Source organism: Montipora foliosa, chromosome 1 (genome assembly GCF_036669935.1).
Source record: "Montipora foliosa isolate CH-2021 chromosome 1, ASM3666993v2, whole genome shotgun sequence".
NCBI lineage: Eukaryota > Metazoa > Cnidaria > Anthozoa > Scleractinia > Acroporidae > Montipora > Montipora foliosa.
Genome location: NC_090869.1, coordinates 29,299,623 through 29,324,258, shown reverse-complemented (window position 1 = coordinate 29,324,258; position 24,636 = coordinate 29,299,623). Strand labels below are relative to the sequence as shown.

At 38.2% G+C, this 24,636-nt stretch overlaps 1 long non-coding RNA gene and 1 pseudogene across 1 annotated transcript; both read left to right on the top strand.

The window, feature by feature from the left end:
• Positions 1-24,636, top strand: part of LOC138012563 (uncharacterized) — a 583,226-nt pseudogene that overhangs the window by 498,716 nt on the left and 59,874 nt on the right.
• Positions 8,085-8,913, top strand: LOC137981062 (uncharacterized). The gene is made up of 3 exons (XR_011118551.1): positions 8,085-8,129; positions 8,647-8,685; positions 8,829-8,913. It is a non-coding gene; the product is annotated as an uncharacterized lncRNA (long non-coding RNA).

Sequence of the window (24,636 nt, the reverse complement as noted above, 5' to 3'; positions counted from 1 at the left end):
GTGATGCTTTTCTTCCAATCCAGAACCGCCATATGGGTTGTTTAGCATAATCGCGGGGATTTTGAGCGACACTTTCACTTCGCTTTGCTTTGCCTTTGTATTGCGTGAACTATTGCGTCCTTTGCGTCGTCGATCCGTTAAATCAGCTGATCACGCATTTACTGTTCGCTGTTTTTGAATATGTCTGCTAGAGGAAGATCGCAGAATTCGAGAACTTCTCCGTCCGAATCACCAATATCAAGGCCCTTGAATCAACGTCAAACGGTGAGTTTCAAATGCCACTTGCTATTGTGACCTTTTAAGAAAATTCTAACTGCCGCGGTACACTTACGTGTTAGATTGATTGTTAAGTTTTCCCATCATTTTGCACTTTATTTTTTAGACAATTCCAAGAACAACTCCAATTATTCCATGAGGGCAAGATCGCCCACGCATTTCTCTCGAGAGATCTCGATCTCGCTCTGAAAACTGTAGCCGTCGTGATGTTGTCGCTGAAAGTGAATCTGGACCTGAAGAAACTTCGCAGACATTCCCACGCGCCTCCAATAATTCCAATTGCTCACCTTCATTTCTCGCCTGCAGAACGCCATCTTCCAGCTCACCGAGCGGCCGATCAACTGCGGTCAACACACTACTGTCTACTGTCAACGCTAGAGGAAGTTGTTGCGACCACGAGAGGCAGTTTGACGCTCTTCAAAGTAAACTTGCTGCTCTCACAGAAAAAATTGACAACTTGCAAGGGTCATCCACCACTGTTGTCACACAAAGGAGAAGTGAAAACCTTCCAAGAGATATGGTGGTGAGTACTAAGGTTTTTGTGGCTGATTTTTGTGGGCACACATGTCATCATCATGGGCGGCCATTTTGCTTGCTTCCCTCTAGGGAAGTTGCCGGGTTCAGGGGTGGGGGAGGTGGTGGCGATTGTAATGGGTGAGACATGACACTGGAACCCGAAGCAAATATATTTGAAGTCATCAAGTATTATTGTATATTTCAGTCATATTGAGTTTTCTGGTGAATACACTGTGGACCCTTATTAAACATAGAGCAAGCTTATAAAAGACAAGGACATGCCACCTTTGAAGCACTTTAGTTTCTTTTTTGATGGTCTCACAACAGTAGGAGTCATGAAGAAAAAGCCTTTTTTTTTCTTTGGTTAAAACAATGGAGACACTTATGTGGAATAAAATGTGGTAAATAATAAAACTGCAGTGAAAAACAGACTTAACCCTCTGGAAGAACAAAAACGATCAATTCTCTTTGTCCGTTCAGCAGTCAGTTCACAGAACATTCAAATTTCACTGCTCACTAAAATATCAAAGCTGGTGCTTGCAATGAACAAGCAATCTGTTTCCTATTTATCTGAGCATGCCGAGAATGAAAACAAATCTCAAAGGAACAAAGGGACTCACATCTTAATTTGAGGAAACAGCTCGGGAACATACGATATGCTTTCGCAACTGGAACAACAAAGTTTTGAAGTTGAAATCAAAAAAGAAAAAAAGTTGGTGAGCGTGAAACAGAAGAATTTGTAGAGTGAGCCTGTGGACTTTATTTTGGTGTCCCTATCCGCCCTTGATGATTAGACTGTAAAAAATCAGTCAATGATGTAATTAGACCTGTCAAGAAGCTACATTTTCTCTACTGGCAAACAGTTTTATTTGACTTAATCAAACAGCCGGGCCTGGCGTCATAATATGGAGTGCAAGTAAGCAGCATGTTCACGAAATATTTCAAACTTTGTCCCTTTGCAGGCTATACATATGAATACCGACTGTAAATTCTACAAAAATTCCCTTACTTTCACATCATCTCTGTTGTTTAAATGATACAGTTGTTTGCGTGCTATAGTCAAGATGTCTGAAGGGTCTGTGGCCTGAACAGGGTGTGAACCAAAATGTCATCCCAATAAATTTCAACGTTGTCCAGTCCACGCAACAGCTTCTTCATGGCTCTCTTTAAGGTTGCTGCGGAGTTGATCATACCAAACGGCATCTTCAGGAATTCATACGATCCGTCAGGCGTCACAAAAGCGGTCTTCGGTATATCCTCCTCAGGAATGGAAATTTGCCAGTAGCCCTTGCTCAGATCAATTCTGATAAAATACTTGTCACCATTCAACTTCTGGATCAAATGCTCAGCAGTTGGCATAGGCTCAGGATCAAACACGGTTAACTTGTTCAGTTTACGATAGTCCACGCACACACGATTTGAGTTGTCTTTTTTCTTAACAACCACAACAGGCAAAGCATAGGGCGAACTTGATTCTCTTATGACTCCCATCTTAATCACGTCTGTAATATCCTTGAGCGATTCTCTTAAGCTATACGGTACTGGGTATGGTCTTGATCTAACTGGTTGGTCGGATGCATATGTAAGCTTGATATGATGCTGAGCCAAACTTGTTGTGCCTGGGCTTCTGTGAACAAGCGTTGAAACCCATTTGCAAGATCCATGAACTCTGCTCTTTGCTCATGAGAAAGGTTATCTCCTATGGCCACATCATTGACTGACTCTTTCGCGACATAACCACCAATCTCCAGAAAATCAATACTATCCACAGGCTCAACTTTTTCTACTTCACTCTGAACATGTTTGTTCTTACAAATGTTAGCGTTCGTTTCAACAGCAACTACTCCAACGGAAACAGGATCCTCTCGCTCAAATTACTTCTTCAGTAGATTAGCATGGTAAGCTCTCTCTTTTCCTTTGACTCTCACTCTATAATCATTGAGACCAACTACAGCACTAACCTCAAATGGACCTTTCCACTGGATTAGGAGCTTGATGTGGTCGCTCGGTAGCAGCACTAACACTTTATCTCCAGGTACAAACTTCGTGACTTTAGTCTTCCAGTCGTAATAATGCTTGCCTTTGTTCTGGGCTTTCTGAAGCTCGGTGTGCGCCAGTTTGAGGGTATCTTCAAGCTTCTCACGTAGCTCAAACACATACTGATAGCTGTTCTTTACTTCAGGCTTCTCCAGCTCTTTCGTCCAAAGCTCTTTGAGAATAAACATCGGTCCTCTGACAGCTCTTCCATACAGCAACTCAAACGGCGAAAAACCAGCAACGGGTTAATATAGCGATGCCACTGTCTTGGCTGTTCGCTGCACAATCTCTTTAACATGCTCTTCATTGTTCCATTAAACTTTTCCGTCAGGCCATTACACATAGGATGATAAGGAGTCGTGGTAAGCTGTTTAATGCTCAAAAGCCGCGTCACTTCCTTCATACACTCAGAGACGAACTGCGTACCAAGGTCACTCAAGATCTCTTCAGGCACTCCCAAACGACTAAAGATATCCACCAACGCTTCTGCCACAGTCTCAGTATCAATGTTCTTCAGCGGGACGGCTTCAGGATAACGAGTTGCGAAGTCGACCAATGTCAATACATATCTATGACTGTCCTCACGCGGAGGACCAACAGGTCCAACCAGGTCGATTGCTACTCTCTTAAACGGCTTGTCAATTAATGGCATCTTCTCTAGGGGAACCTTCGGTACGGAACCCTTGTTACCTGTCTTCTGACATACATCGCAGGACTTGCAATAACCCCTTGAATGCCTGGCCAATAGAACGCGCTTTGAATCTTATCAGTCGTTTTCTTTATTCCCATGTGACCTCCCATGATCGATCTGTGCGCTAGTTCCATTATTCGACTTCTCAGCTGCACAGGAACCATAACCTGCTTCAGGGGTTTACCTCCGTTTACATAAGGGTGCTTGTAGACGCGGTACAGAACTCCACCTTTCACTTCAAATGAAGTCTCAGCCTGGCCTCTCGCAACTACATCATCTTTCTCCCAAAATTTCTGTAGGCTCTCGTCATCACGCTGCATTTGCTTGAGCTTTTCTCTATCAACTACAGGACTTCCTTTGGTACCCGGTACCTTCAACGGAATATGTTCTCCAGCTTTCTTAGCTTGACTTGTCGTGGTTACAGCACAAGCTTCTTGTACAGGAACTTGCCAGCTTGGGTCTGGGTCGTCATCGGCTCTTGCGCCTGGTACATTACCAATAATTAAATCATAAACAGCATCAGGAAGACACTGCGCTTCCACCTGGCCCTTGACATAAGGTGTATCAACGTCAATCTTTGCGATCGGAACTTTCCTTGCCGTATTGTCAATGAGCAGCATAACATTAAATTGGCCAGTAAACTGATCCTCGGACAAAAGGTCGCTCTTTACTACAATTCCACTACAACCAGTATCTCTCAGGACATCAACAGGCTTCTCTCCAACTCTGCCTTTCACGAGAGGCATTTTACTTCTCACTCCAGTAAACGCTTCAACACAAGCACTACTCAACAATGGAATCTTCTTACCACAGGCTAACAGCAGCTTATCATCTTTAATACAGGCCTTAACTTCTTCATCAGTAGGTTTAACCTGAGGTGGCTGAACTAAGCAACTGGCACTCACTTGACCACGCTGCACAGGGTTACCATCCTTACTTTGTCCTCCTGATCTGCGTCCACCTGATCGACAGTTTCTAGCTTCATGCCCCTGCTTGCCACACAGAAAACAGTTCTTTGTTAGGGTTGGGCAGTTGACAGCTTTATGACCTCGGGTGTTGCACTTAAAGCAATGCAGAGCTGGTGGATTAATCTGCTTGTTCTTGGCTTCGTCCCTCTCAGGCTGCACTGTTGGCTTTCTGCTTGCTGAGCTGAATAAATGTTTACCATGAGCCTCCAAGTACTGGTCAGCAATCTTCGCAATCTTTGCTAGAGTCTCAGGTGCCCTTTCTCGCAGGTGAATTGCCAAATCCTTAGGGCAAGAGTCAATAAATTGTTCTTTCACGATCAAGTCTTTAAGACCATCAAAGGTTCGCGCAGTATCCGAAAGCTCTAGCCAACGTAACAGGTATCTGTCCAGTCGCACAATAAACTGCTCCGGACTTTCGTAAACTTCTGGTTTGGATGCTCTAAATTTTCGACGATAGCCGTCTTCGGTAAGGTCATATCTCTTCATTAATGCAATCTTTACCCTGTCATAATCCTTAGCTGCGTCCTCCGATAGACGTGAATACACTTCTAGTGCCCGTCCAGACAACAGAGCACTGAGCTTCGATGCCCATCCATCTTTTTTCCACTTAGCTGTCTCGGCAAATCTCTCGAACCTCTGCAAATACGCGTCCAAATCGTCTTTGCCATCAACAAACGAGGGGAGTTTAGGTGCCTTGGCCCGATCTTCTCTGTCACCTCTTTCTGTAGTGCGACCATCACCATTCATTGCTGCTATTCTAGCAAGTTCTAACTCATGTTCTCTCTTGGCAACCTCAGCAGCTTCCTTCTGTCTCATGAGGTCAGCTTCCTGTTGTAACTTCCAAATTTCTCTTTCCTGACGTCTCGCTTCCCTTTCTTCGTCCTGTCGTCTGCGTCTCTCTTCTCTCTCTTCTTCTTCTTGAAGCTGCCTATGTTTCTCTTCACGTTCTTCCTCTCTACGTTTCTCTTCAGGTTCTTCCTCCAATTGTCTTCGTTTTTCTTGTTTTTCTTCCTCCAATTGTCTGCCTTTTTCTTCTTTTTCTTCCTCTTCCCTCACAAACTCGAGAAGTTTTTCTCCTTGCAACCCGAATTCTTTTCCCATCTGCAAAAGCTTTTCCATTTCCATAGCAGTATTTCACAGCAAAAGCACAATATACTCTCTTGTACAGTTCTTCTTTCTTTAGGTGTAACTCCTTCTTGAATTGTCCTTTCCTGGTTTCTGTAGTCGGCAAACAAATGAATTCCTCTCCCGGACAGGCCCCTAATGTTATGAGTTCAAATGTTTTGAGGAAAGGTAGCTTGCAAACTAAACTGAACGCAGGGTTGTCGGAACAACAACAAGAAGATTTATTCCAAAAATGAACGTAGTTTCCACGAAGTAAAACTCTGAATAACTCGTACTCGACAAACTTACATGGCCTCCGCCAACTTGAATAAACACAGCTTCTGTCACACTTGAATAAACATGGCTAATGCAAACTCTCTTCGCTTGTGAAAAACTAGTTAGAAAAACACTCCGTCTAGACTCGTCTACTTATATACTCTGACAATAAATTTCTAGAACTTTCTAAAATAGTAATGAATCTAATTATAGAAAGATTACAAAACACACCGATTTAGAAATGCTTACGCACGAACCTAAAAATAAACAGACTACGAACTCTCGCGAAGCTTCTAGACAGTCACGCTAGTCACGCAATGCTATTTTTCGTAACATGGATAATATAATGTGTAGGCGCCCACAAGCAATACCGATGCCCATGATTACCATGAGAAAAGACACTCATGGGTTCTCCGTTAAAAATGTAACAAAAACATTTATGTGTTGTCTTACTAGACGATTATTCAAACCCTGAAGATATAAGCAAGGAGAAACACTATTCACAAGACAAGAATCATCGTCCATATTTGTAAAATGTTGTATGAAATATAAAGCTCTCATCTCTCCCATAGGAAATGATCCCACATTTTTAAAAAATGTCAAAAGGGCAGTGGAAGAGGCACTTCTGGCGGCAAGGGCTGTGCGCACTCAGAGGTATCAAGCAATTTCAGGTTTTCCCCCCTCTGCCTTTTCTTGTCCTGCCTCCTTATCCAAGCAGCCTAGAATGTCTAATTATATGGAAAGTTATGTAGAGCCACTCGTGTGACCCCGAACATTGGTGTAGGTGCGTTTTGAATCCATAACCTTCCGTGTGGTTGCCAAGTCAACTATTTGAGCATACATTCTTTGTTGCAGGGATCTTCTTCTTAGAGATAGGTATTTGCGGGAAAATCAAGATAGGGAAGCCCTAGCATCTGTAAGTTACGATAGAGTAAAAGTAAAGAAAAGTTTATCTTGAAATTAAATTGCATTTTAAGTGCACTAGTAAGCCACACACTCAATACTTTACCTGCTTACGTCAGGTCATGATTCAAAATGTGTGTTTATGTTGGTGAAAAATAGGTTGGGGCCTTTTTTTTTCTAAATCGTTTTCTTGTAAAACTGGCCTACGATTTTTTTAAATTGTAAGTATTTGCGAGATTATTTCTAACATTGTCAGCGAACGCTGTATGGAAAGATTTCATCGCCCTGTTTTTTCAAACACACAATTCATGCTTATTTTAAGACTCAAGGAAATGCCCTATATCGTTGCCATGGTAACGACATTTTGGAATAAAATGTAATGTGACAAATCTATGATGGGTATTTAATACTCTGGCCAAATTTCGTCTTCATATGAGTACCCTAACTATTTCGAGCCTCCTCAAAGCTCTACGAGTTAAAATTGTGTATGTTGATCAAAAAGGAAAAAATATATTTATATGTATAATATATAACTTGCATGAACAGAAGATGGCGCGAACTTTTCTTGTGTAATTGAAAGTCCCTTTTAATATTGTACGTTTTGCTCGTTCGGGCTTCTTCAGCAATACTGTACAAGATAATGAATACTTGGAGTATTCATTATCTTGTACAGTATTGCTAAAGTATCATGTACAGTATTACATGGGGTCGAACACAAATCCAGTGGGTGGTTACATCAAGATTTGAACTCGGAACGTTTTCATACAAATAAAGCACCCTAAGCCATCTTAAAGAATGTGAAAAATGCTAACTGACTTACTGTACACCAACCAGTTATGCTTTTCTTTTGTAAGGAAATGGAAGACAAGCCCAAAGGGCAACAAAATGTAAGTATACATGCTGTTCATGGAATTCCAGCTAAATGCCAACTATCAAGGTTTTCTTCGCTGGTTGCACACAAAGTAACAAACTAGTCAATTAGAGCAATTATTCAGTAGAACGTGACATGAGACTCAATGATGCTTTCGTTCTTATCTAATTGTAAAAGGTATAAAGTAAGTGGAGCTCTCCCCTCCTCCACCATCAACACCATTGGCCATGGGCAGGGACAACGGTCGTCTTTTTACTCATCTTACCTTTTTTATTGAATTTAATCAGATTTGGTACTTATTTTTCGTTTCAAAAATGGCAACCGTCAGAGGATTTATTTCAACTCCCTCCCTCCCCTCTCCATCCCCCTGCCCCTGTAATTTAAAAGTAGGGGTGTCTCAAAACTTGACGCTGGATAACGTAACATTTTCGTTCACTTTTAGCCTCAAAGAACGGAAAGTACATTTGAAGCGGCAACTTCAGAGGAGGTAAATAACAAGGCTTGAGGCTGTGGTGATTTTTTTTTTCTTTCTGGTGGTCTACTTGGCGAAAACAAAAGCTGCGGATCTTACTGGAAGGAATCTGGACGATGTATTTCTTTCTTTAATAGACAACAACACTATGCGAATGTTTGGAGGAAATGGTGGTAGATACTGAAGAGGTAATGCTATTTAAGAGTTTTGTCATTAACCATTTCGTTTGTTGTTTGCAACTCAACCCACTCCATAATTTCTATATGTATGTTTTTCCTGTTGCCATATAATGCAAGAATTGTGTCCACGTACATCATGACGAAAGCGGGAATATCCTTTAAAGAAGAAGCCCTGCCCATTTCACGCTAGTCCGCACGCTATAAAACTAACCGTTGTTATGTGCAATGTGAAAAACATCACGAGGAACTATTCCTTCATATTTATTTACATTAAATTTGCGTTAGATACTTTAATGGACTTTCGTATTAACTTTCCTGAAGTATATCATCCAAATTGTTGCGTTTTCTCTTAGGTGCGACAAAAAAGACGCAGGTTCCTGGAAAAATGTCAGGTACAAATTTTCCCATGCATTTAAAATATTTTCAGACACAGCCCTAGCCTAAAGCATCCTCTATTTTCCTATTTAGACAATCTGTTTCTCTGTGTACCACTTCCTGCCAAAAACCTTACTAATATATCTCGGTTTTTACATAGAGAGAAAATGAGGGCAAACGCCAACACACGGATCATGGTCATTGTGGTGGTGATGATGACGAGGGCAATGACAGTGGAACTGTAAGTACCTGCTGTAAATGCTATGAAAACTTGGATAAAAAGAAAATTGGATAAAAAATAGTATTGCTCTCTCGCCAGGGTTCCAAAATTTTCATTGAGTATTTCATGCTGCTTTTCAGTGGTATGAAAAGGCTCAAGCTGATAGAAATTTGGATTGTGACAGGGTAACCATGTCTAGCAGTACTGAAACAGTAAATAATGAAACAGTCCCCTCTAATATTGCAGGGTTTCAACCGTTAGAAATACTTTTGGTAAGGCAACACTTTATCTCTTAGCTCTTACCGAGGGACACCCTCTCATCTTGTACCTTCCATTATTTGTGTTGCGTCTTGCAGGTAACATTACACATTCCTGAAGATGACAACTCGCCAAGATGTTCCAACGCAGAGCAAGGCTCCATCCCCACATCAAAAATTTAGTTTTTCTTCATATATCCACATGAAAACACCTTCGTGAATAAGCTATTGACAAAACGTTAAATTGCCTCTAAACTGCGTAGTTGGCTGTATCATGGTTGGTGTGATAGACATAAGCCTCCCGGATAGCCGCGAGGCTTCGCCGCTCTCTCGCCAACAATGCCACCAACTTTTCTCTTTCAAGGTACATTCATCCGGCTACTGGGCTAGTAACAAGCAAAAGGAATATTATATGTAACATGCCACTCATGACTCAAACAAAAACTTAACTTTTGGCAGTTACGTAGCATTTAAAAAAGAAATAAGACAAAGAAAAACAAAATAACGTTGCTGTAATTCAAGACTTTTGTCTTAATGGTAAAGAACCATTTTCGCTGTCTATAGCTTGAAGAATGGATGTAATTATATAGTCAGGCATAATACATGAATTCACGTTTTTATTTCCGATTAATTTGATTGATGTTTTTCTTGTTAAGTTGCAACAAAGATTGTAAAAAGATAATAGAGAGGTTAAGCATGACGTTTACGGCAAACCGCAAATTGCAGGGATGACCACGTGACCGTGTTTTCTCGCCGTTTTTGACGTTCGCCGTCTGAACTTTGCCGTAATTTAACGTGAAGAGGAGAGGCTTCACGTTAATGAAAAACGTGAGTACGATTTATCTTTTTTTATGCTGTTGTATTAACAATCGTGTGCTTCAAGGCAAAGCTACTTTACTTCTTTTTTCATGCAAAACAATTGCCTCGTATTTACTTTAGGGGGAAATTATTCGGAAAAATGCACAATAGTGAAGTGAACTTTGGACTGTTCTTCGTTTTTGAAGTGCATCGTGATTTTATGTTGTTGTCGCTTTTTTGTTTTAATTTTTAGAAGCCAAGAGTCAAAATAATGGCTCCATTTCGTTGACCAAAAGTGGATCAAGACATTGCACTTTGCAAAGAAATTATAGCGCGGCGCCCCACAACAGCGGACGACTGGGAGGACATTGCAGAGTTTCTTTCTACCTTATTTACCACAGAAAACAATCCAGTCCAACTAAAAGGGCGAGGCTGCCATGAGCAGAGTGAGCTGTTGGTTAAGAAATATAAGTCCGAAGAGCGGAAAGCTTTAAAGAGGTAAGTTAAATGCCTTTTTGCATGATTTGCTCAGTTTATGGTCAGATCATTCGTAGTCAGATCGTTCCATTTGTAGATCGTTTCAAAACATGTAGTCAGATTGTTCCACCACAGTAACGAAAGCCTACTGTTTCAATGGTAATGTAAAAAAAAAAGTCCAACCTTTTATTGGACGGACTTTGTTAGCCGTGTTGACCGATCTGCCGAATTTGTTGGAGAACTTTCATGACACCTCGATTTGAAAATACTCCTGCATATCAGCAGTCCCTCACGTGCAATCTAGATCGACGAAATATAGACTTGTTAACACTTCATCGTTCTTATCTTGCTCATACTATCCACCTGAACATCTATAAATATCTGTCTGTCCGGTCTGACCATTGAAAGAAGTGACCGGGTACCATTTGCTCATGATTTTGTAGATCTGGAAGTGAGGAGGAATTTGGCGAACTTAATACCCTGTTAGAGGACATTACCACATATCTGGAGGACATGACTGCTAATGTAGTGTGAAAACAAAAGAAAAAGAAAGAAGAGGACAGATCGAAAGGCTTGGCTATGAGAAAAGCGGCTATGGAAACTTATGCCAGTATGTTGACCTGACATGCTTGTTGCTAACGAACGGAGAGCAAACGACTTTTCAAAGCATTTGAACGACTTGGCTAACGCTTTGAACGGGCAAGTGAAAATTTTTAACGGATTCCAAAAGTGTTCAAACGACCAGCTTGAATTTCTTAACGCTTTTTCCGAACGATTTTAACAGGCAGCTTAACGATTTCTTTGCCACTGGGTAAACGATTAAATCGAGCATCTAACGGTTTATGAAAACGATAAAACGAATTATCTAACACTTTAATTTTTGAAAAGCAAGCAGACAACGTTTTAACTGGGTAAATAAAGGCTGTAGCTGTATCGATTTTAACTGGGTAAATAAAGGCTGTAGCTGTATCGAGAGAGATAAGATAATAGTTGAAAATGATAAGGCTGAGGTGCTTGTACGATTTCAACAGTTTACACTAAAATACATAGGACAGTCAAATTGTATCGATTAGTTTGGTCATTAAAAAGAGAACAGGACATTTTACGTGGCTGGAAAATTAGTGGCGTTTTATTACTCACCATGACTTCCATTCACAAAGCTCATGATCAAAGCTGAGTAAAACTCAGGGGGCAGAGAGTACATATCTCACGCGCTTTGTTTACAGAACCACTGCACGCCGAATTCACTCCAGTTACAAACCTAATACTGCCCTTAAATTTGACTCTTCGATCAGTATAACATTCAATAACTTTAAGGAACATTTCCAGAATTCATTTTCCTTCTCAGAGTCTTGCCGAAACTCATAAAAACACAAGATTTGTCCCTTCAAAGCTTGCATTCCAATACATTGGGGAATGACGTCGAATGAATTTTTACCCAGGCCACTTCGTGCATCATATTGTCATAGCAACCACACTCTCCCCAGGCTTCCCTCACCATAAGAAATAAAAGACTATTCCATAGAAGACTGTTTCTCGCTGGATTTGTCATCGGATTCAATCACTAAACAACGCTGTGCACAGACTTCTGAAGTGTTCTTTAAAACTTAAGTCAGATTCCGCTCAAAGTTCGAGCAATAAATCCAAAAATTATTTACTAAAAACCTATTCACAGCACAGTAACTTTTTGAATGCTATTTAAAACATTTCACTCATCTTAATTTCCTAGAACATTACCTTCCTTTCCCGTGCCGATTACTTCAAATATCTAATTTTTACTCCAAGATGGGGTACGTGATTGATCAAGGAGTAGGGAGTCATATAGTCAAAAGACGGCTACAACTACTTAAAGAAAACATGACTTTTTATTATTGAATTAAGTACAATGTACTGAATTTACGAAACTGCGACGTTATGTATATCTAATGGCTCTAGAAAATTTATAAGTTAGTTTTAGTACGAAATTACAATACTGTTACGACTCATCTATGTATATCTAATAGCTCCAAAATTAAAAGTCATTTTGAACGTATATTTTCATTACCCTCACGCCGCATGTGTGCAAATCTGGTCGCTCGACATTTATCGTTTATTTTTCCTTTCACGATTTTCCAACACTTGCTTTCTTCCTCTGCAGGTCCTACTGGAAACTTCGTAAACAGCATAACTGAAAAAATGAGAAAGTAAATTAGCCAACGACTTTAAAAAAGCGACGAAATATATTTGTTAGCATGTATACGTTTTTTTATACTTATATTCACGCCAATATAAACACATACTGTGTTTTCTTGAATGCAGCGGTTCCTAACTGCAATTGATAATAATAACAACATCAATCATAGGATTAACCTTTCAGTGAATGGAGTCTTGTCCGGTCAAGCGGCGCCTTCTCAAAGGTTCCTTCGGTATTGCACATGGCAAGCTCCTCCTTTGTAAAGAAGTGTTGCAGTAGCTTTACGGCGCATCTGTGTCGCACTTTTTCACCACGCAGAGTTTCGCGGACTTTCAGAACCTTTCATGGCGTCACACAGCTTCGAATCAGTTCTTCTGTCACAGGGCCGCACGAATCGTCTGCGTCAGGTACTGATTGTTGCGGCGCTACATAAGGAACGATGGGGCTGAATGAACCGTCGAATTCTTGCAATGTTCTTAGGGCCTCTGCATTAATCGTGGTCAGGTCTAAGGATTCATCCACGCATTCAACAGTGGATAAAGTGTTCGCAAGACTGAAACTGCCATCGGTACTGATCTACAAAATCTACACTAAATTCGCAGTTTACAAACGATAGCTGCTTACAAGTTGGTTCATGCCTTAAGACTGGTTCCCACTAGCGCATAAGCATAAGCCAACATGTGCAGATACTGAAACTCGATAGAAACTTGAACACGGTACATGTTTTCTATTTCTTAAATATAAACTGGCACTTTCGCAAGGGACATCAGTAGGGTTGTTTGAAACCGCTTCCACACGATCAAGACGTTCTTCAATTCTTTCCAGTTTCGCAGCCATTTTTCTTTCAAGTGACACGATAGAATCTTCTATTCTTTGTACCAACTGCAAAATAGCAATTTATAAAATACATGAAACAATCTCAGTTTCTCATTCACAGTGTGCGTTTGTGTGACACAAATTTTGTTTGTTTGTTTGTCTGTTTCGGAGAAATTCGAGGACAAATGCAAGCAAGAAAAGCATGATCCGTCCACCATTGTTTCACATTGTTTGAGCTTCAGTTGTGTTGCGCTTGCATTTTCCCTTGCATTTGCGCCGCATGTATGACTAGGCCTTGAATTTAATAAAGCAATTTGTGTTCAAGCTCAGCACTTAAATACATTGCATAGACTCATTTCAAGATCGCATCAAAAACTAGTTGTGAATTTATAAAGATCTATTAATTTAGCTAACCTGACGATTCACTTCATCGGTCTTTTCAGCTGGCGAGTTGATCACTTGGTCGCCTGATCTCGGAGATAATGATGGCATGCAATTGTCATTCTGTGTACTGGCTTCTGTTGTTTTAGACCTCTTCGCAGCATGGTTTGCTACCCAGATGGCTTCCCTCTTTTTCTGTTCCACAACAAAAGCAACATATGGATCAGCAATGGAAGGAGGCAAAGGTGCATTTGACGCTGATTTCATTGGCGTTTCTTCCATGGAAATCTGCTGCTTGGGGACTGAAATTTCAGGAGCCTTTGGTGCAGGTTTTCTGGCTACTGAAAGCAAAGGGAAAATGTATTGAGAAAGTAAGCATCATAATTACAAGAATCGAAATTTTAAGCGGTAGTTGCTGAAATATAATGTTAGATATAGTTACCTTTCTTTGACCGTCTGGGTTCCCAGGCCTCACACACTTCGGCATTTTACCATCGTGAGCCGAATTTCACTCGAACTGCATCGCCCGGTTTCAGAGAAGAACAATTTGCCTTAATCTCCTTTCTTTTAGGCCAATGTGGTCGATCCCTCCACTAGCAATTTGTTTTCCACAAAACTTTGACTTTGTTATTAACAGACATACTAGAAGTGGTTACACTGTTGATTTGGTTGTTCATGTGCAAGATCGCTCTGTTTCGAAATGATAGTAGCTCGGAGTCTGTTGCTTTTCATTGATACTTTATTGACGCAATTGTGTATTGTGATTGGTGAAAAAAAGCATCACAACAACAAAGATTTGCATAACCTTTCGTTGTTGAGCACACATGCTAATGGTTGTGACGCATGTGTTTGCAAGTGCACTCATGCATAAGTCTTCTTGAAATAAACCTTTCATATGCGCGTGCCGCGCGTTAAAAACTTTAGCGCTTTTTTGGCACGCTTTGAAAATTTTTTTTAACAGCAAATTTAAAGTTTTTCAATGTAGTAAAACTAAAAAAAATACATTTTAATTGTCTGTATTCTCTCCACAGTTATTCCAAAGCGCATGGAACGTTAAAACATTTGTGTTGCATTAACAATGGAGACCTTTCACACACCACTGTCTTTTCAGTCTGAAAAAATTGAAATTTCGTTTTCTAAAACGAAGCTTAAGAGGTGCACTAAAGAGACAAAAAGATGTTGTTTATTTACAATGGAGACCTTTCGCTTTTCAGTTTTGGCACGAAAGAAAAGTAATTTCTTAGGTTTAATTCTGTGTTTTCTCTCCAAGGTAAGTCCAATGCGGGCAGGACTTGTCGCATTTTTGCGGCGCATGAAATGTGCGACTTCATTTTGCTGTTCTTTCGGTCGTATCGCATGTGAATTAAAGGAAAAGCACTCTTAAATGACGAAAGAAATAACGTTTTCTCTACGAAGTAAATTTGGAGCGCTCAGCGCATCTGAAACTGTTGTGTTACGGAAAAAATGGTTACCTTTTACACCTCGGCGTAAACTTATGTAGGATGCAATAAATCATTTAACAATTTCCCCTATATCATACCTTTATTACAAGTTTTAATAATGAACTTTTACAACGTCAAAATGCATCTAATTTTATTGAAGCTAATTACAAATTATCAGTCAGTCTAAGGTGCTGGCGCCACAAGATCTTCCGTCCCTTATTTACAAAATTGCCTAATTTCACGGTACAGATAAGTTTTTCGCTCATCGCTTAGGCCTTCTGGAGGGATTGTTGTTGGAAGAACAATTGGTGGTGGAGAAACTGATGGATCTTTCAGCAACATGAATGATTTTTCAGCAGAACAGCTGTTCTCTTCGTAGTAAACTCTACCAAGTTCATAGTAGTATATAGGTACAGAATGGTCACTTTTTATGCTAATTAGGTGAAAGAATGTGGGTTCATAATATGCTAATGAGGATTAAGCGGGGTTGTTCGCGGAAAAGGGGAGGGATTTCGTAGAAAAAGATTGCACAAACCAGTCAAACAGAGATTGGACTTTGTGCTGTAATCGTATATATGTTTTCTTTAAGTATTTTAAGATAGCGAATGATTAATTTTATATCATGTGGTAGATATTTTATTTTTCACGCATGCGTAAGTTTTTAAAAATTTGAGATTTTTGAAAGAGTGAAGATTGAGGGAAGAGATGGAGTTTCCTCCTTTGGATAGGGAAGAAAGAGAAGCTTATATGGAAGATTTTATTGTTAAATCGGAGTCTCCTTTGGATGGAGATGATAAAGATGAAGAGGATTTTTTTCCTATGCGTGATTTTCTTAAAATGAGTTTTGAGAAGATTGCTTCGAATTTTGATAAACTTTTGCATGAACTTACTAGTTTTGGTTTTGATCAAAAATTTAAAGAGCTGATTCGAGAAAGAGAAGATATTCATGCATGGATTGAAAGCTTTAAAACCTTATATTATAATGGTTTTATAAAAACGAATGAGAAAGAAATGGAACTGATAAGGAAGGAGGTAGAGAGAGAGGAAATCTATGTAGAGGAAATGTTGGAGACGCTGATGGGTTGTTGGTCGGTTGAAAAAGATTTAGTAGAGCCATCAACTCATGATCTTGACGAGTTAGCGCTCTATTTACCTTTGACGAGTGAGTAATTTAATTTATTTTGTCTTTTGTTATGGGGGAAGATAGATGTAATTTTGAAACTCTCGATGCATTGTATGCGTATGAACAGAGAATGTTGTTTCAACAGACCACTTTTAGTTTTATTTCGTTGGTGGGAGAGCTTAAAGATGGTTTTCTTTCGACGCCATATTATGCGATCTCTTTATCGAAAGGGAAAGAATAATAAGATGGTGGAAGGACAAGATTAGTCAATTGGAAGATATAGGAGCGATTGGAGAGGATTCAATTTTATTAAGACAAGAACTGAAGAGAGAAGAAGAAGTTATTGACGACTTATTCATTTATCTTCTTGAGTTGAGGAAATTAGGAATTATAAAAGAGGTCAATCGATCTCAGTAAGATGATATATTTTTGATGTGATTGTTTTTGAAAAAAGTGGACACGTTAATTTAGTAAAATGGATGATTTGTTATTATATTAGATTATTGTTTATGTGTTCATTTTGTGTTACAGTAAGTTATCTTTGGAGACTTAGAATTGGTAAGATACGTTACATCTGTCACGCTTTTTTCTTAGAAAAGCGTTACTCATTTCTTAGAAAAAGAGCTAGCTATTTTGCGTGTTTTTAAGATGGCATCTTCTTCGTCAACTAGCGGAACATCGAAAGAAATGCATGATATATTTGACCGAGATACACGATATTTTGACGATTGAAGCATGTAATTGATGTCAACAATGACGAAGAATTCAAGTTTCGATTTGAACAGATGAAAATTGAAATGACAAGAATCAAAGCTGCTCACGATTTGAAACGTTTGGAGATTGGGAGAAATCCTGAATTGATGAAAGATCAAGATTTGTTAAAGGAGATTGCGAACAGATTCGTAAAATAGAGGAATGGGGGAAATATCTCGAAACCTTAGAAAGAAAAACATTGACTGTCAAAGGATTAAGTAAGTTGATATGATGTTTTGGAGAGAGAAAAAATGGCTGAAGGTGGACGTGATTTTTTTAAGGAGGCGAGACGAGATAATCATTTGAATAGTTTTAAAGAAAAAATGGAAGATGTTAGATCCAGAGTATTTGAGTTTGAGTTATCTTCAAACATGTTAAGTCAACATGGACTTTCGTCACGTGTTCTTTACCCAGAATTTATACGAATTGTTGATCAACTGACGATCTGGTGTACTTGGGAAATGAGAAAGAAGAATTAAGAGAGTTTTATGAAGTCATGTATCATTTGGCTCCTTCACTCGTACCAACTTAGTTTTATAGGTGGGGGTAAAAGTATTTTTGTTAAAGTTTTATTTTTTTACTTTGATCTGAAAAAAGCGAATTTTGTTTTATTTTTAGGAGAAGAGGTGTTGGACTGTTAAGAGTACAAGATGACTCAGAAGAATATTGATGAATATTTTATAAAGAAAACACAGAAGAAAGAGGAATTAGAAGAAGAATTTGTGGAAAGGTTTACAAGACAGAGATTTAGAGAACACATGATGAATTTAGTTCATCAGATGATTTTACGTCAAGATTGTGATAAAGAAAGATATATAACACTTTATAATGTACTAAAGGAAAGAAAATCGTATGATTATTATGTTCCCTCTACACGAGAAACATATTTTATTGACTCCGTCGCTTTGATGGAAAACAGAATTAGAAGGGGTTTTGAACAGCCCATGTGGCATTTTGTATTTTGTAAAAGAGATCTTACTTGTCACTGTTTTTTATAAAATGAAGAAAATGTAAGGTTTATGTAATGAAAGAAAAGGATTATGAGATGGTGTTGTCATTTTTAAGAAAATGGATGGGAAGAGTGAGTCTCGTAAAGGGGGAGAGATTGGTCCTAATTTTTTAGAACCTTTGCGTCATCCGCCGCGAGTAGATGTTCTTAAGTTGAAATCTCGCAAAGAAAAGTGGAGGTGGAACTTTGATTTCATTCGAAACCCAACTAAGAAGGAACCTTTTTGAAAAGATGACTGCCCTTCGTGCTACTTGTTATTTTTGTAATGTGGATTTGGATGAGTATAGGAGAGATGTTACAAGTTGTTGTGGAAAGTATATCCATCTTGAGTGTGCTACTCGTTTTCTGGGAAAGGAATGCAAGTGTTGTAATTATCCTTGGTCAAAGGAAGCGGTGAGACTATTTCATAATTACATAGAATGGACTAATGTGAAGAATTTGACCTCAGGAAACCAAGCACGGGTCAGACGAACAATAGCCGCTATTGATCACGTAGACGAGTTTTATTATAAATGGATGGTCACAGATAAATGGGGTAGAGAAAGCGTTGCTCATAACCATGAGGATTTATGGATGACTTTTTGTTGAAAAAAAGAAGATGTGAGGGGTTTGAGTCATTTTTAAAGAAGAATTGTTAGTGTGAACATTAATCATGGAAGATTTAATGGATGGTGATATCAAACTTTGTGCTCTTCGTGAAATGGTATATTAATTTGTTTGGAACGTGATGTTTACTTGTTTTTGAGATTTGTCTAGAACGTGATGTTTTTCACATACCTTAGGAGAAATATTATAAGAAGATTGGGAAGGGCGTGACCTGGTTATCCTACAGTCATGAAGTTATGAGAAGAATTTTGGATGGAGAAGAGATCAAAGAAGAGGATAAAAGAAAAATTAGTTTAGCAATGAGACGATATAAGACAGATGTTCATATTCGATTTTGTGGTGTTTTGACAGAAGAATATGTGGGGGAGATAGACGAGTTTTTGAAATTGTTGACTTTTGATTCGAGCAAGTTACCTTCTTGGTTTATATGTGAGACGAAATTTAAGATGTTAACATTAGGAATTTTTAATCTTGTTGTTGAGGCTCTAAGCGGCTTTGATTCACAGATTTATTTTTAATTAAAAGAAAAGGTGGAATGTGATAGTTTTGTTGTTCTCAGATCTACTTTTAATTAAAGAAAAGGTGAAGTGATACTTGTGTTATTCCTTGTCTGAGTTGGGATAAAAGGGGTGGGTGTTTTGGAAAATTCATTTTTACCGATACAAATATGCTTGCATTTTTGTCCACTTGGTTTTATATTTTCGTGGAAAGAGCGTTTCCTTCTCTTGCACCTGACAAAGTGTTGTTAGATGTTGATGATGAAATTGAAGAGATGAAAGCAGAAAAAAAATTATAACAACCAACAGTTAACGAGGCGCTTTCAATGTTTAAGGAAGAGCTGGAGAAAGAAAAAAAAAAGATGGTGTCCATCTGTTGCTGTGTATTTGAACGATGGAGAGGATGAGCGAGACTTCACTGTTGCTAAGTTTCTTTCCTTTGATGAAGATGAGGATGAGAATTAGGTGAGTTGGTATTTTAAAAGATTAATTAATTCATGTTTTTTGTTTTTTAATTTAATTTTTTCTTGTGTGACAGAAAATGGAAAATTTTGAAGATGTGGTTCATAAGATATTACAAGAAGATGACGATTTTGAATTGGATGAGACTTTAGATGAGGTTGTGAATCGATTTTTGTCAGAAGATGAATTTTCAGAAGACGACTTTGAGTTGGAGGATCTTGTAACTAGACTTTTACCAGAAGAAGAGGATAATGAAGGAGAAGAGGAAGATGGGGATTTTTTTCAGATTGGTGGAAGAGGAAACATTAACCCTGCTCAAGTTCACTTAGATTTTAATGGAAGAAGTTTTGATTTGAGATCGCATTGGGTTTATCATAATGAGAGGTTTGGTGTTGATGGAATAGCTTACACTTTTGTTGTTTCTCCAAATTTTTCTCCCACAGAAGTTTTTGAATCTTTTGATCCTTTAATTTCTGAAATTTATAATTTTATGCGTTCCAGTTTTCACCCTAATGATTATGTAGAGGTTTTTGTTACTTCAAATGAGTTTCGAGATGGTGGTTTTTCTATTCCTTTAAGTTCGAGATTTAGATGAAAGAGTTTTATTTGATAGGTTTGGATTGATAGTTCAATCAAACGAAAATATATCTTTAGATGACGGAAGTTTAAAAGTAGAGATTTATCATGTTAGTCTTCCTAGTGGTGGGGGTGGTTATTCTACAAGGTATTTGTTAAGATCATTCGGTTTAAAAATGGAAAAAGTATTGAGTGATTCTAAGTGTCTTTATAATGTACCTCGAAAGTTTGATCCATTTTGTTGTGTTGTTGCTTTAATTTTGGGTTTGCGATTAGCCAATGAGGGGAGATTACCACGACCTGAACGTATAAAAGCCCGTCAAATGTGTCGAATGTGTAGAACTTTGTTGAGACAGGCTGGTTTACCTGTTGCTCCGTTAAATTTGGAGGGGATAAAACAAATAGCAAAGTTAGATGATTTTATTCCCCATCCTATTTGTGTTATAAGCAGGGAACATTATAATACCCCCATTTTAAATTGTAATAGAAATACAAGAGATGTAGAGGGGAATAGGGGAGAACCGATCATTTTATATCTTGTTGATTCTCATTTTTATTTGGTAAAAAGTGTTAGTACTTTATTAGGGCGAGAGGGTAGATTATGTTTGAATTGTTTTAAGTTTTTAAAGAATCGTGTTTGAGTTCATAAATGTGATAAGGATATATGTTTAGATTGTAAATGTTTTTGTTCCTCTGATAAAGAGGGGAAAGAAATAATTCAATGTCCTTCTTGTTTTAGAATTTTTAAGAGTAGGGAATGTTTTAACAATCATTTAACCTTAGGTAAATCTATAAAGTTTTCAAGTAAGACATGTGTTTGTGAAAATTTAGTGGCTTGTAGAAAATGTGACCATCCACGGGAAAACCGACAAAAAGGTGATGACACGGGCACGCGTGCATGACACGGCACGCTGAGCGTGACATACAACACGCCATATGCGCATATTTAATGAGTAGCACAATAGATGTCACGGTGGCTTTTGTTGTGCACACTGAGACACTCCAAACCTTTTGTTTAGCGTGGCGTGTTGCGTGTCAGACGCGTGCCAAAACAGGCACCGTAAAATTGCAAAAGTAATGCAAACGAAATTCGTCGAAATTCGTCCTTTGTTCTCGCGAATTTTCCACGAAAAGTCATCGAATTTTCGAACGATTTTTCGTAGGGTTTGAAGCGAAAAATTCACGACCTTTCTCGAAAATTCGAGATAGCGAAATTCGAAGTAGCGAATTTTCGAGGTAACCAAACGAAAATTCGAGATAACAAAATTTGAAGCAGCGAATTTTTGTGACATGAATCGGCGGCCGCCATCAACAACATCGCTGAATAAGCGTATGTACGTGTTAAGGTTAGCGTAAATAAAGTCGTATCGAAAATAGATTCAATGATCCGACAGTTTAATCACCTATTTCCAACGAAAAAAAAAAAGATTGCCTCACACAACTGTTATCGAACAGAGCGATTTTTCGCACGAAAATTCGAGGTCAATTTTCGTTTCGAGGGAATTTTCGTTCGAAAATTCGGTGTAGTTGGAAACAATAGGCCTTGAGAATTATCATGACTTTTCGTTGAAAATTCGCTTCCATCAAAAATTCGTCGAAAAGCCAGGAAAAGCCGCGAATTTCGGCGAAATACGTTTGCATTACTTTTGCACAATACTGTATTTTGCGGGATTTTTCAGCTATTTCCGCAGGTAAGTCGGCCCTCACTCGGCTTTGGGAGTAGCGTGTTTATATACTTGGTTTTTTAGCAAGTGTTTTGGCGCAGCTGTCGTGCAATTTCACTCACTCCGTGTCTTTTTACTCGGTGCTCGATTTTACTTTTGCTGACACGCTCTTTTGTTTGGTATAACACGCTCTATTGTTTACAACTTGTAGTATCAGACAAAAGAAAATTTTAATGAGGCGTGCATTATGACACTGCACTCCCGTGTTAAAGAAAATTTCTTTTGTCTAGCGTGCTAAAATAGCGTGCCCGTGTCATCACCTTTTTGTTGGTTTTCCCGTGGACGGTCACAAATGTGGTCGTGATTTCAAAGCTAAGAGTGGGGTTAGTACAGGGAAGAATGCTTACACTTCATCATCTGTTCAACATGAATGTTATATGTCCAAATGTTCTTCTTGTAAGAAAATGGTTAATTTACAACATCACTTTTGTTATTTACAGCCTTTGAATCCTTCAGATGAAGTGTTGAAGAAACGTATAGATTTGAAAAGAGGGGAGTATTTTTTTTTTGATATTGAAACTATGAAAGTTTATGATAAAGAGAACGATAGAAATGTTTTAATCCCGAATTTAGTTGTTTTTCAGTTCGAAAATGGGGAAGAAAGGGTATTTGTTGGGGAGAATTGTATGGAAGAATTTATTGACTTTTTATTTTTAGGGGAGGAGAGTTTATTTTCTACTGGTAAATATTACACTTTGATAGGTCACAATACTGCTCGTTTTGATAGTTTTTATTTGTTACAAGCAATTTGTGATGTTAGTTGTAAGGACCCTAACATTTTTTGTGATGGGAAGGTACCTTTACGCATATGTTTTGGTTCTAGAATTCAAGTAATTGATAGTTACAGATTTTTTCAATGTAGTTTAGATAAATTACCTAAAACATTTAATTTACCTGTAAAAAAGGGGATGCTTCCTTACGATTTTAATGTACCAGAGAATCAGGATTATGTAGGGATTATTCCACCTTCTCATTTTTTGGGTACAAAATTTATGAGAAAAGAAAAATTTAAGGAGTTTGAGGAATGGTATCTTGAATGGGGTCGAAAGTATCTTAATCAAGAAATCGATGATTGGGATTTTCAAAAAGAGTTACTTGATTATTGTAGAGATGACGTGAATGTTCTAAGATTAAGTTGGTTGATTCTTTGGAAAGCTACATATGAAATTACTGGTTTCCACATAGGTGTTGAGAACTGTACTGCAGCAAGTTTCACAAATATTGTGTGGAGAAGTACCATTCCACCTTTTAAGATAGGTTTAAAGAATCATACTCAATCTAAAAGTGGAAAGTCGTGGTTAATTTGTCAGGATTTGTTATTTTATGCTGGTGAATTAGAGTATTCGGGAAAGGGTGATGGGGAATGAGAAATTAAAGTTGGAGAGAAAATGATGAGAGTAGATGGGTATCATGAAGAATCCAATGATGTTTTGGAGTTTTTTGGGTGTAACATTCACGGGTGTAGTAAGTGTTATTCTGACGATTATATTTCTTTTTTTACTGGAAAAAAAATGATATTAAATCAAATGGAAACGCAAGATAAGATTCCTAAATTGAAAAGTGAGGGTTATAATGTTCATTACATTTGGGAATGTGAATGGAATGAGATGGTGAATAATGATGAAGAGGTAAAAGATCATTTGGAAATGATAGCACCGTATTTGACTGATTTGAGAGCCCCAATTAACCCTCGTGAGGCACTTTATGGGGGTAGAACTGAAGCAATTTGTTTATTTAAAGAGTGTGATTTGACAAAGGGGTGTATTAAGGCTTCTGATTTTACTTCTCTTTATCCTAGTGTAATGAAAGAGGAGGAATTTCCTGTAGGTCATCCAGTTATTATTAGAGGACCTCCTAATGATTTTGATTATTCATTAGACAAATATTTTGGTCTTATGAGATGTCGTGTAGTTGCCCTTGATGATTTATTTCATCCTGTTTTACCAAAAAGATTTCAATCAGAAAGTAAGGATGAGAAATTAATTTTTTCACTTTGTGGTAAATGTTCAAGAGAACAGAATTTTGTTACTAATTGTTCTCATTCCAGAGATGAAAGGTCACTTGAAGCAGTTTGGGTGACTGACGAAGTTTATAAAGCTGTTAGAATGGGATATAAGATCTTAGAAATCTTTGAGGTTTGGGATTATCGAGGGAGGGAAAAAGGATTGTTTGCTCCTTTTGTCGATAAATTTTTGAAGATAAAACAAGAGAATTCGGGGTGGCCACAGAATTGTGAAAGCGAAGAAGATATGAAGAACATGAAGGGATAAAGTTAGAATATGATAAGATCAAAAAGGATCCCATAATGAGATTTGTTTCTAAAACATTGCTTAATTCTTGTTGGGGATTTTGGGCAAGGAATCTTGATAGACGAATTACTCGTTTAACTCACGAACCAAAGGAATTTTTTGATTTTGTTACTGATCAAACAATGAGGGAAAGAGTTTTCCGTATTCTTAATTCAAAGACTGTGTTATGTCATGGGTATAAGAAGACTGATTGTGTAGTTCCTAATCGTAAGGGTAATGTTGTTCAAGCTGCTTTTGTAGCTGCTTGTGCTCGTTTACGTTTATACGAATTACTTGAAAAGTTAAATTTTAGAGTCTTATATATGGATACTGATAGTGTTTTTTATTATTCATCAAAAGATGAAG